We start from the raw sequence: 13,599 nt of genomic DNA on the forward strand, positions 1-13,599 counted from the left end.
GAATTGGATCGATGTGGTATACCGGGGTTGACGTGCTGTCAGTGGATTGTATCAGGGCATGTGAAGCGTCTGGGGTAAACCATGAAAAGCTGTGTAGGTATGTATATTTGCGTGTTTGGACGTATGTATATACATGTGTATGGGGGTGGGTTGGGCCATTTCTTTCGTCTGTTTCCTTGCGCTACCTCGCAAACGCGGGAGACAGCGACAAAAAAAAAAAAAAAAAAAAAAAAAAAAAAAAAATATATATATATATATATATATATATATATATATATATATATATATATATATATATATATATATATATATATATATTCATTTATATTCTATTTATAAATAAATACAAAGCAAACACCTGATCCACACATCCTCTACCACTTCTGAAACCACACTGCTCTTCCCCAATCTGATGCTCTGTACATGCCTTCACCCTCTCAATCAATACCCTCCCATATAATTTACCAGGAATACTCAACAAACTTATACCTCTGTAATTTGAGCATTCACTCTTATCCCCTTTGCCTTTGTACAATGGCACTATGCAAGCATTCCGCCAATCCTCAGGCACCTCACCATGAATCATTTTTTTTTCTTTTTTTTTATTATACTTTGTCGCTGTCTCCCGCGTTTGCGAGGTAGCGCAAGGAAACAGACGAAAGAAATGGCCCAACCCCCCCCCCCCCATACACATGTATATACATACGTCCACACACGCAAATATACATACCTACACAGCTTTCCATGGTTTACCCCAGACGCTTCACATGCCTTGATTCAATCCACTGACAACACGTCAAACCCGGTATACCACATCGCTCCAATTCACTCTATTCCTTGCCCTCCTTTCACCCTCCTGCATGTTCAGGCCCCGATCACACAAAATCTTTTTCACTCCATCATACATACATTAAATAACCTTACCAAACAGTCAACAATACAGTCACCCCCTTTTTTAATAAATTCCACTGCAATACCATCCAAACCTGCTGCCTTGCCCGCTTTCATCTTCCGCAAAGCTTTTACTACCTCTTCTCTGTTTACCAAATCATTTTCCCTAACCCTCTCACTTTGCACACCACCTCGACCAAAACACCCTATATCTGCCACTCTATCATCAAACACAATCAACAAACCTTCAAAATACTCACTCCATCTCCTCCTCACATCACCACTACTTGTTATCACCTCCCCATTAGCCCCCTTCACTGAAGTTCTCATTTGCTCCCTTGTCTTACGCACTTTATTTACCTCCTTCCAAAACATCTTTTTATTCTCCCTGAAATTTAATGATACTCTCTCACCCCAACTCTCATATGCCCTCTTTTTCACCTCTTGCACCTTTCTCTTGACCTCCTGTCTCTTTCTTTTATACATCTCCCACTCATTTGCATTTTTTCCCTGCAAAAATCGTCCAAATGCCTCCCTCTTCTCTTTCACTAATAATCTTACTACTTCATCCCACCACTCACTACCCTTTCTAATCAACCCACCTCCCACGCTTCTCATACCACAAGCATCTTTTGCGCAAGCCATCACTGCTTCCCTAAATACCTCCCATTCCTCCCCCACTCCCCTTAAATCCTTTGTTCTCACCTTTTTCCATTCTGTACTCAGTCCCTCCTGGTACTTCCTCACACAAGTCTCCTTCCCAAGCTCACTTACTCTCACCACTCTCTTCACCGCAACATTCTCTCTTCTTTTCTGAAAACCCCTACAAATTTTCACCTTCGCCTCCACAAGATAATGATCAGACATCCCTCCAGTTGTACCTCTCAGCACATTAACATCCAAAAGTCTCTCTTTCGCGCGCCTATCAATTAACACGTAATCCAATAACGCTCTCTGGCCATCTCTCCTACTTACATATGTATACTTATGTATATCTCGCTTTTTAAACCAGGTATTCCCAATCACCAGTCCTTTTTCAGCACATAAATCTACAAGCTCTTCACCATCTCCATTTACAACACTGAACACCCCATGTATACCAATTATTCCCTCAACTGCCACATTACTCACCTTTGCATTCAAATCACCCATCACTATAACCCGGTCTTGTGCATCAAAGCCACTAACACACTCATTCAGCTGCTCCCAAAACATATGCACCAATAATCACCCATCTCTCTCCATCAACTTTCAGTTTTACCCATATCAATCTAGAATTTCCTTTCTTACACTCTATCACATACTCCCACAACTACTGTTTCAGGAGTAGTGCTACTCCTTCTTTTGCTCTTGTCCTCTCACTAACCCCTGACTTTACTCCCAAGACATTCCCAAACCACTCTTCCCCTTTACCCTTGAGCTTCGTTTCACTCAGAGCCAAAACATCCAGGTTCCTTTCCTCAAACATACTACCTATCTCTCCTTTTTTCTCATCTGGGTTACATCCACACACATTTAGACACCCCAATCTGAGCCTTCGAGGAGGATGAGCACTCCCCGCGTGACTCCTTCTTCTGTTTCCCCTTTTAGAAAGTTAAATACAAGGAGGGGAAGGTTTCTGGCCCCCCGCTCCCGTCCCCTTTAGTCGCCTTCCACGACACGTGAGGAATGCGTGGGAAGTATTCTTTCTCCCCTATCCCCAGGGATATATATATATATATATATATATATATATATATATATATATATATATATATATATATATATATAACTATTATTAATATTTCATTTTGCTCTGTCGCTGTCTCCCGCGTTAGCGAGGTAGCGCAAGGAAACAGACGCAAGAATGGCCCAACCCACCCACATACACATGTATATGTATATACATACACGTCCACACACGCAAATATACATACCTATACATCTCAACGTATACATATATATACACACAGACATATAAATATATACACATGTACATAATTCATACTGTCTGCCTTTATTCATTCCCATCGCCACCCCGCCACACATGAAATAACAACCCCCTACCCCCTCATGTGCGCGAGGTAGCGCTAGGAAGACAACAAAGGCCACATTCGTTCACACTCAGTCTCTAGCTGTCATGTATTACTGCACCGAAACCACAGCTCCCTTTCCACATCCAGGCCCCACAGAACTTTCCATGGTTTACCCCAGACGCTTCACATGCTCTGGTTCAATCCATTGACAGCACGTCGACTCCGGTATACCACATCGTTCCAATTCAATCTATTCCTTGCACGCCTTTCATATATATATATATATATATATAGCATTTTACCAAACCTAACTGTACAACGCGGAGGTATATGGATACGAATAAAGTGCATATGTGAGCCTGATGGGCAATGACCGGTGTAGACCACGTTGCTCACCAACGTGAGACGAAGGGTATTCGAGTACATAGTATTCGAATAGTCATTTCCTATTAGGGACGATCATTCAATATTTTACTTATACATTATTGTTCTTATATTTACTGTCTTCTTCATGCCATCATTCCATTTCGTTCTTATGTTCGATATTGTTCAATAGTTCTCTTATTCATATTCCAGCCTTTAATAGATACGTTTCAGCATAACATCTCCATCGTACTACTTTCCTTTTTTTTCTTTATCTGCATCATTAGACTATGGTCATTCCTGTATCTCCCTCTTTAGTCTTCATCAAATGATCCCCATCTTTGTTTCATTCTCCCTGTATGTCTTTTTTTTATGTCTGTTGATCTTGGTTCACTTCCTTGCACTTCCGCTGTTCTCATTTGCGATTCTTATACTTTCTACATATTCCTTTTCTTGTTGGATATTTGAGAATACAATGCCGATTTTTCTTCCACACCTGAAAATTCAAGCAATAATTTCAGATTTCAGTTAGGGCTAAGCTGTGTGGGGACATGAACCAGCATTCATCTCCCTAATTACAGATATGACATTTTTTTCATACCTGCAGCTAATTTCAGGATGAACATACTGACATTCCTCTCCATCATACATCCTTTGGCATTCAGGGTTCTGTACAGGAGCACTTGCATACACGTTCTGGGGTGATCAAATTCGCATTTATCAAAGACTCTGTCTGCTTCTTACGTACTGTCTTCACGTGATCTTATCTCTCGTTCTATTGGTTAGTGACTCAAATTTCTTCAATTTCTTTTTGTTTCTTGTCATCCTATGACTTCGGTCTTGTATTCTCATATTCATTCAATTCAAACCTGCAGTTCTAACTTTCATTTGCATCCTCAACATTTTTCTCAATATCTGTCTCATCTATTTCAGTTGCCTCACTCTGTTCTGATTATCATTTCCTTGCTCTGGATATTTCATTCTTTCGTCTAAATCATCATGTTTTCTACCTCCTTGTCTTTTCTGCATAAACGTATATTCGAGCTCCAAATATAACCGGTGTCTTCATCATATATTTGACCTGTTTGACAGCCATGATTTCCTAGGCCACACGAAGGAGTAAAAGACATGGTACATAGAGACAAGGTCAAGAAACGGGGCAACACGAGTGTAAGACCCTCTCCCCGTAACAAAGTAGTCGTAACTGCTAGTAGTAATCACTCTCCTTCAAGTACTTAACGATGAGTTACAGACAACAAGCAAGACTAGCGGGTAGCGGTCACCACTGGAAAATCTAAGAGTTACGAAGAACGGCAGGGCCAGTTACGTGTTGTCGAGTGTTATGTGTGGGATGGAGATATTGTATGTTTATGAAAGAAAAGACAGTGAGTGAAATTTGATAGTCGTTGAAGTGTTGGCTTACTGCACAGTAGCCACTAACCCTTCCGAAACCCAGGTGGGTGGTACATGTAATATACCTTCCTCGTCAATGGCTGCCTACCCACCTACCACACACACACACAGAGAGAGAGAGAGAGAGAGAGAGAGAGAGAGAGAGAGAGAGAGAGAGAGAGAGAGAGAGAGACAACTTACCTACAAGTACCTACGGTGAGATTTTTACCATAACGGCAGGGCCAGTGCGTTGCACTCACCACTTGATATGCATGTTGTAGAACGATGCTTCTCTCGACCACCTCTCCTTGTCACATCACTTGTCTCGCTTGTTGTGTGATGCCGCTCTGCTTTCGCAATCACTCCGCTGCCGCAGTCATCTGCGCAAGGTTCTCCAACCACGAGCCTAGCCTTCTTGTGAACGTTTCTGGAGTTGCTCCTTGTAAATGTCTTAGATCATCAGGTATCACATTAATTCCGTGCCAGGCAGTCGTGTATCTTCGTCTGAAACCTTTTTTTGTATGATTCTCGGAATTACTCCTGACTTAATGATTCTGTATCTCCCTTGCCTGGCTGCTTTCAGCTTCAAAACATTGTTCATTATTCCTTGTATTCACTGCCAGACGTACGCCATCATGCATCTCTCCCTCCGACGTGCGAGGATGTAAAGCTCTACATAACTCTTCCAATCTTTCTTCCTGGCAGTTCATATGTTCCAGTCCGTTTATTCTGCTTGAGAAATGTTTCTGTAATGCTCTTTCTCAAACTGTTCCACTGGTGACCATACAAAACTGGAGTACTCATGTTCAAGTCTTATATACATTAATGTATTTCCATCACATATGTCTCTTACGGCGAAGGTTTTCAATATCGCTGCACTCAGCATTTGATTTTAAGACATTATCTTTCCAATAAGTTCCTGAAATTCTAGTCTGATACACATAATGATATCCGAATCTTTGATATTAGCTACATTTTCTATTTCTCTTTCTGCAGGGCTTTTGTGTGTAGGTGCTGAAATAGCGTTATAAATGCTCCATGACTTACTCGTACGTTCAAATTTCTCTTCATTAAATCCCATTAAGTTCTCATCTGCCCATCTGTACATAGAATCCAACTTCCTTTAGAGTTTTTCTTGATCATCCGCACACTAATGCTTTCCTTACTCTCGTGTCGTCTGCGAAACACCTAACTACACACTCTCTCTCTCTTACTTCCTCTTCTCTCTCAGGGATCAAGATCACACAGAGAACTGTGGCCAGAAGAGTTCCTTGCTGTACCCCTGGTTGCATCTCTTCCTCCGACACGCATCCACTTGAATTTTCTGCTGGGACAGAAAATTCTTTGATCCAATTTTCCTATTTTGCCTCTTACATATTGCCTTGTCATTTTCTGTAATAACACTCCATAGTTTAGCAAATGTTTTTGAAAGAATAATAAAAAAAGTCCATTCTTTCTAGATTCATCAGCGTTTCATATAGCTTACCATAGAGAGTTACTTGCTGTGTTTGTCTGTTTTTACTAGGAACACATCAATGATCCTCATACAAGTCTGAAAAAAGATGTTCCTATATATTTCTTTGCCATATTCTCAAATACATAAGTTATGTGCGAAGTTTGGCTGACTGGTGTGTATTATTTCGGCAGTAATTTCCCCCCCTCTCTGTGTATCGATGTTACGTAAACCATTCTGTGTATATCTGCTGTCCTTGATGAGCCTATACTTCGTCTCAGTGGTATTCTAAGGGGTTAACGTATGGGTCTTTCTTTTCTTGTCTGCTGAAAAACTGCTGAAACTCCATCTGGCTCTGGGGCTGAGTTTTCTTCAAATTGTGCAGTTGCTTTCACAATGTGTTTGTCTTAACTTTACATATATGAAGGAATGTTCAACTTAATCAGTAAGTAATCATTTCAATTTTTTCAGCCTTTCTTGTACTAGACACTGATTTTCATTGGTTAATTAGCCTTTAACATATTCATTTGGAGTCATTTACATAATTGTCACTGTCCTTGAATTATTCAATACGACTTTTATTCTTTTCTCTGTTGCTTTAAGCATAAACGACTTTTGGGCTTTGGTCCCTCATTCAGTTACATTTTCTAACTTCAGTCTCGGTTCCCATCTATGTGACTCCATTACTTTCCGGTCTGTATTCTTCCTTTTAATCGTTTTACTCAGTCTTCGCTTGATGCAAATCCTGGTTTTCTCTTCCATTTTCTCCTATTCATCCATTTGCTTTCTCTTGTATGGTGTCTTTATCTTTATATCATACAATCTATTATGTGGCACTGATCTTACAATCATTCCATATCCATCCTAATAAAAGGCTGCCATATTTGTTTTTGTATTGCTGCTGTTCAGACAGTCCATTCATTCTGTATCATCGACTAGATCAATAATTTCATTCCACGTTATTCTTTTGGAGAGAGAGAGAGAGAGAGAGAGAGAGAGAGAGAGATCACGAATCCAAGTGAGGTATCCTGGCCTCATCACTGAGAAAGATGCAGTCCACTTACAAGCACGTCGGACGGGAAACAGAAAAAAAAAACAACCTTGCAGGTCTAATATGACCGAAGGAAATTTTGATAGGAAAGTTAGAAGGTAGAATGAACGTGATTATGTCTTGCATCCCATCACTAAAGACTTGAATCCCTTCACCCTACGTTATAAAGACAGTAATAAGGATAAACTTAGAGCTTCAGCCGCTCGACTTACCATGTATATATTACTCCTGATATGAAGGGATGATACAATAATTCTTCCTTGTTCCCTTAAAGCAGGTGACACGGGTTAATCAATGTTGGTTGGTACCTTACCGAAAGATGGCCAAGGTGATATCTAAGGTGAGGAGGTAGCGTAAGACACCACAACATTATGATAAATAGCTAAAAGAATTATTGAATACTGGAGAATGACAGGTGAGGAGCAAGCCTAATTTTGAGCATATTAACAGAGTCACTTTGAGCAACATGTCCCACGAGCTTTTCTTCCCCGAGTTGGTCACGTTATTAGTAAACAAATATTTCGAGCAGCGTGACATCTTAACCACTAAGTTTTAGCCCATTTCTTTCGTTGGTACCGCTGGTGCGACTGTAAAGAAAGTTTCAATATCGACGTTACTGAATCCTTTATCTTACAACAGTCTATTAACTTGCCTCGTAGCCACCTCTTTCTTAAGGAGAACAAATTCGGCTCTCGCTCTCTGTCCTCTGATGGTTTGCTGCACAGCTTCCAATTTAAGACCATTCTTACTTAGGTGGTGGCCCAGAAGTGTTCAGCATATTCAAGGTGGAGTCAAACTTAAGCGTACTGGCAACATCGCATTCTTGCATTTGTATGTAAAATTTCTATCAATAAATCTTAACATCCTATTTACTTTTTGGCGGCCGCGTTACACTGCTGGGAGAATCTATAGTTGTTGTTGGGGGGGGAGACACTGACTCCTAGATCCCTCACACAGAGGGTGTCCTTTATCTTGTGATCCATCAGTTCATAATCGAATTTCTTGTTGATGTGTCAAACTTGCGACAGCTGACATTTATTGGCATTAAATGACACCTGCCGTACTCTAGACCAATCAGCTATCTTATCTAAATCCTTTTGTCATCTTAGCGTATCTTCTTCAGTTAAAACGGCACTGCCAATTTTTATGTCATCTGCCAATTTGTACACTAAGTTATTGAGCCCAACATCCATGTCAATGATATAAATGATAAAAAAATATCACGTAACCAGGCTTCTATCCAGTCAGTTCTCTCAAAATTATCTGGTTAATGCTAGGATGGGCTTGAAATTTTCCTGGGGACATATTAAAGTTCTTAGTATCAGCAATGAAGACAGACTCAATGACGCTGCGGTTGGCATAATCAGCAGAGGGGTATAGAATAAGTGGATTTTCAAGGTCTACAGGGTGATCGTTTTCATGACTGTGTATATATACACTGGCTGGACCGGGAAAACTGTAACTGAAAGATGTTATTGGCACCGTCAAGCAGTACGCAGAGACGACCACAAAACTGCGATCGCTAAACAATGTCAAGATAATGATCACCTTGCTCACCTCAGCTGAAAATCCCGTTATTCTATACGTTTCTGCTGATTATGCCTACCGCAAAGTCACTGAGTCTGTTTAAATTGCTAATACTGAGAACTTTACATCTGTCCCCAGGAAACTTTAAAGCCCATCCTGTCATTCACCATATCATTATGAGAGAATTGACAAAAAAACGGAATTGTACGAAAAGTGGTCCCTGACACACCTAGCTCACCCAGGTCAACCCCCGCCACGTAACCCCACCTTAACCACTCACACTTTTACGGTTACTGTCAGTCAGGCCAGTGTGTTGTCTAGTTTGGTAGACGCCGGACGGTACCTACGTTGTGATGTTAAGATTTGAATAACTTTATTAAGTATTGGCAACTGATGAGGTGGATTGTCTCCGCGAAACATGTCGTGCCACATTATATATATATATATATATATATATATATATATATATATATATATATATATATATATATATATATATACATACATATATATATATATATATATATATATATATATATATATATATATATATATATATATATATATATATATATACATACATATATATATATATATATATATATATATATATATATATATATATATATATATATATATATATATATATATATGGAAATCCTCCCCTCTCATTATTTTTTTTTAATTTTCCAAAAGAAGAAAAGAGAAGGGGGCCAGGTGAGGATATTCCCTCAAAGGCCCAGTTCTCTGTTCTTAACGCTACCTCGCTAACGCGGGAAATGGCGAATAGTTTAAAAAAAAAGAATATATATATATATATATATATATATATATATATATATATATATATATATATATATATATTCATTATACTTTGTCGCTGTCTCCCGCGTTAGCGAGGTAGCGCAAGGAAAAAGACGAAAGAATGGCCCTACCCACCCACATACACATGTATACACATACACGTCAACACACGCAAATATACATACCTATATATCTCAACGTATACATATATATACACACTCAGACATATGCATATATACACATGTACATAATTCATACTGTCTGCCCTCATTCATTCCCGTCGCCACCCCGCCACACATGGGAAATAACAGCCCCCTCCCCCCGCATGTGCATGAGGTAGCGCTAGAAAAAGACAACAAAGGCCACATTCGTTCACACTCAGTTTCTAGCTGTCATGTATAATGAACCGAAACCACAGCTCCGTTTCCACATCCAAGCCCCAACAAAGCTTTCCATGGTTTACCCCAGACGTTTCACATACCCTGGTTCAATCCACTGACAGCACGTCGACCCCGGTATACCACATCGTTCCAATTCTATTCCTTGCACGCCTTCCACCCTCCTGCATGTTCAGGCCCCAGTCACTCAAAATCTTTTTCATTCCATCTTTCCACCTCCAATTTGGTCTCCCACTTCTCCTCGTTCCCTCCACCTCTGACATATATATCGTCTTGGTCAATCTTTCCTCACTCTTTCTCTCCATGTGACCAAACCATTTCAAAACATCCTTTCTGCTCTCTCAACCACACTCTATTTACTACCACACATCTCCCTTACCCTTTCATTACTTACTCGATCAAACCACCTTACACCACATATTGTCCTAAAACATCTCATTTCCAGCACATCCACCCTCCTCCGCCCAACTTTATCCATAGCCCACGCCTCGCAACCATATAACATTGTTGGAACCACTATTCCTTCAAACATACCCATTTTTGCTTTGCAAGATAACATTCTCGACTTTCAACGCTGTATCATCAGCAAACAACAACTGACCCTCTTCCCAAGCTCTCTCATCCACAACAGACTTCATACTTGCCCCTCTCTCCAAAACTCTTGCATTCACCTCCCTAACAACCCCATCCAGAAACAAATTAAACAACCTTGGAGACATCACACAGCCCTGCCGGAAACCAACATTCACTGAGAACCAATCACTTTCCTCTCTTCCTACACGTACACATGCCTTACATCCTCTATAAAAACTTTTCACTGCTTCTAACAACTTGCCTCCCACACCATATATTCTTAAAACCTTCCACAGAACATCTCTATCAACTCTTATCATATGCCTTCTCCAGATCCATAAATGCTACATACAAATCCATTTGCTTTTCTAAGCATTTCTCACATACATTCTTCAAAGCAAACACCTGGTCCACACATTCTCTACCACTTCTGAAACCACACTGCTCTTCCCCAGTCTGATGCTCTATACATGCCTACACCCTCTCAATCAATACCCTCCCATATAATTTCCCAGGAATACTCAACAAACTTATACCTCTGTAACTTAAGCACTCACTTTTATCCCCTTTGCCCTCTGTACAATGGCACTATGCAAGCATTCAGCCAATCCTCAGGCACCTCACCATGAGTCATACATACAATGAATAACCTTACCAACTAGTCAACAGTACAGTCACCCCCTTTCTTGATAAATTCCACTGTAATACCATCCAAACCCGCTGCCTTGTCGGCTTTGTAAAGCTTTTACTACCTCTTCTCTGTTTACCAAATCATTTTCCCTAACCCTCTCACTTTGCACACCACCTCGACTAAAACACCCTATTTCTGCCACTCTATCATCAAACACATTCAACAAACCTTCAAAATACTCACTCCACCTCCTTCTCACATCACCAGTACTTGTTATCACCTCCCCATTAGCCCCCTTCACATATTCGCCATTTCCCGCGTTAGCGAAGTAGCGTTAAGGACATAGGACTGAGCCTTAGTGGGAATATCCTCACTTGGCCCCCTTCTCTGTTCCTTCTTCTGGAAATTTAAAAAATGGGAGGGAAGAATTTCCAGCTCCCCGCTCCCTTCCCTTTTAGTCGTCTTCTACGACGCGCGGAGAATACGTGGGAAGTATTGTTTCTCCCCTATCCCCAGGGATATGTATATATATATGGGTACCTGAGCCAGGTACCCATTTCTCAACCAACCTCTAGGGGTAGATGAACAGCTGGGATGACAGAAGATCGACTCCCGTGACCAGGAATCGAACCTGTGTGCTCGACCCTGGGTTGCCCGTGAATGCTTTATGGTGAGGAACGCTAACCGTTACACCACTTTCTGTCTCATCAAATTGAGACTACTGGGCGAGTATTGTCATCTCCTTACGAGCACCGGAGACGTACTCACACATCAATTAGTTTCTTCACGTAAGTTCTCTTGCCACCTCCTATCGGCACAATCGTTTTTAAATGCAGTCATGATAGAGTCCAACAAATCTATGGTCCCTAGTCATCATCATCAAGGGAAAGGGGACTAAGAATCTCCGGGTTCCTGCCTAATTCTATCTCCAATGAGACGGAAGGTTCAGACAGTAGTAGTAACGGCCTCTCCCACGATCTTTCCCACTCTGTTAGACCTTCCTCTTTTTCTGTTCACTATACCAACATTCGTGGTCTCTCTAGTTACCTCTCCTCCGTTGAACACCATCTGTTGAGCACATCTCCTAATATCTTACTTCTCTCTGAGACGCAGTTGTCCACTGATGTTCTCACTGGCCCATTTTTCATATCCAACTTACGATTCCGATTCAAAGGTGGTGTTTGTGCTTATTCCAACATGAATACACCTGTTGCATGCCTCGAGGACCTTGAGTTCCCAAGACTTTAATGTTATGTGGCTGAAGGTCTTTCTCCCAATTACCACACTATTCCTCTGTTTTTCCTACTACTCTCGTAATTCTACAAATTTCATCTTTCTTCGACTTTCTAAACTCCTACCATGAGACTGTGGCATCCGCTCACCAGAAAGCTGAGATCCCTCACCTACAGGATTTCAACGTTTACCGCACAGGGAATGGTTAGATTCCTCCCATACAGATGGTGTGGGGATTGAAGCCCTCACGTTCTCCATTCTCGAAGATCTAGAGCAAATGATCTCCAACCTCACCCATATTCCTGGCCGCTGTGACCACTCTCCTAATATTCTGGATCTATTTTTCACCTCTAATCCTTCGCGCTGTAAATACACAATCAACCCTCCAGTGGTTCATTTAATCACACACTCATAAATGTGCCTATTTTTAACGGCACCTCCTCCTCCTGCAGCCCCTTCTAAACGTAAATACTGGCACCTCAACAAAGCTGACTGGAATAACTTACGAACATCTGTCCTTCGGTAAATTACTGTTTGTCTTATGTGGTTATGCTTCTATCTCCGCCAAACGCATAGCAGAGGTTATTGTTGTGGGAATGGAAGTACGACCTTTTCATCCAGTCTTTGAAACCCTCTTCACCTCCAATATCCTCAGACGTCTTGAATCTCCCATTCTTCTCTCTGATCGACAGTACGGTCCGTAATGCGAGATCCACTGGTGGTACTGTTTCCTATTTCACTTATGTATAGTCATCATCCCTAGATACATCCAAAGCTCCTGGCAGGGTGTGGCACCGGAGTCTCATCTCTTCTAAGCTCCCCTCATATGGCTGCCCTCCGCCAGTCTGCTCTCTCATATCTAGCTTCCTCTCTGGCCGATCTATCTCCGTGGTTGTTATAGGATTACGTTTTCTTTTCTATACCAACGATTTCCCTTCTTCCACGAATGATCAAATGCTTTCATGTTGTCCCCAATCAGTTTGTTATATTCTTCTAGCTTTAGCTTATGGAGGGGAGGTGCGAGCAGAGGAGGGGTGGGGCAGGCTGTGGGTGCTGCACGAGAGAGAGAGAGAGAGAGAGAGAGAGAGAGAGAGAGAGAGAGAGAGAGAGAGAGAGAGAGAGAGAGAGAGAGAGAGAGAGAGAGAGAATTTCGTTTGAAAGGCAGGTGAAGCGCGGAGCGCTCACTGCACGTCATGCTTGATGTTTCTCTCTCTTCCGCTATGCACTTACCTAAGTATTACACTTGGAGTCATCTGTGACTGATTTCA

The 13,599-nt window shown here is 41.2% G+C and overlaps 1 protein-coding gene across 10 annotated transcripts in view; it reads right to left on the reverse strand.

The window, feature by feature from the left end:
* alpha-Catr (alpha-catenin related) overlaps window positions 1–13,599 on the reverse strand; it is a 975,683-nt gene that overhangs the window by 244,400 nt on the left and 717,684 nt on the right. The window lies entirely within an intron of this gene.

This window comes from Panulirus ornatus, chromosome 20 (genome assembly GCF_036320965.1).
Source record: "Panulirus ornatus isolate Po-2019 chromosome 20, ASM3632096v1, whole genome shotgun sequence".
Taxonomy (NCBI): domain Eukaryota; kingdom Metazoa; phylum Arthropoda; class Malacostraca; order Decapoda; family Palinuridae; genus Panulirus; species Panulirus ornatus.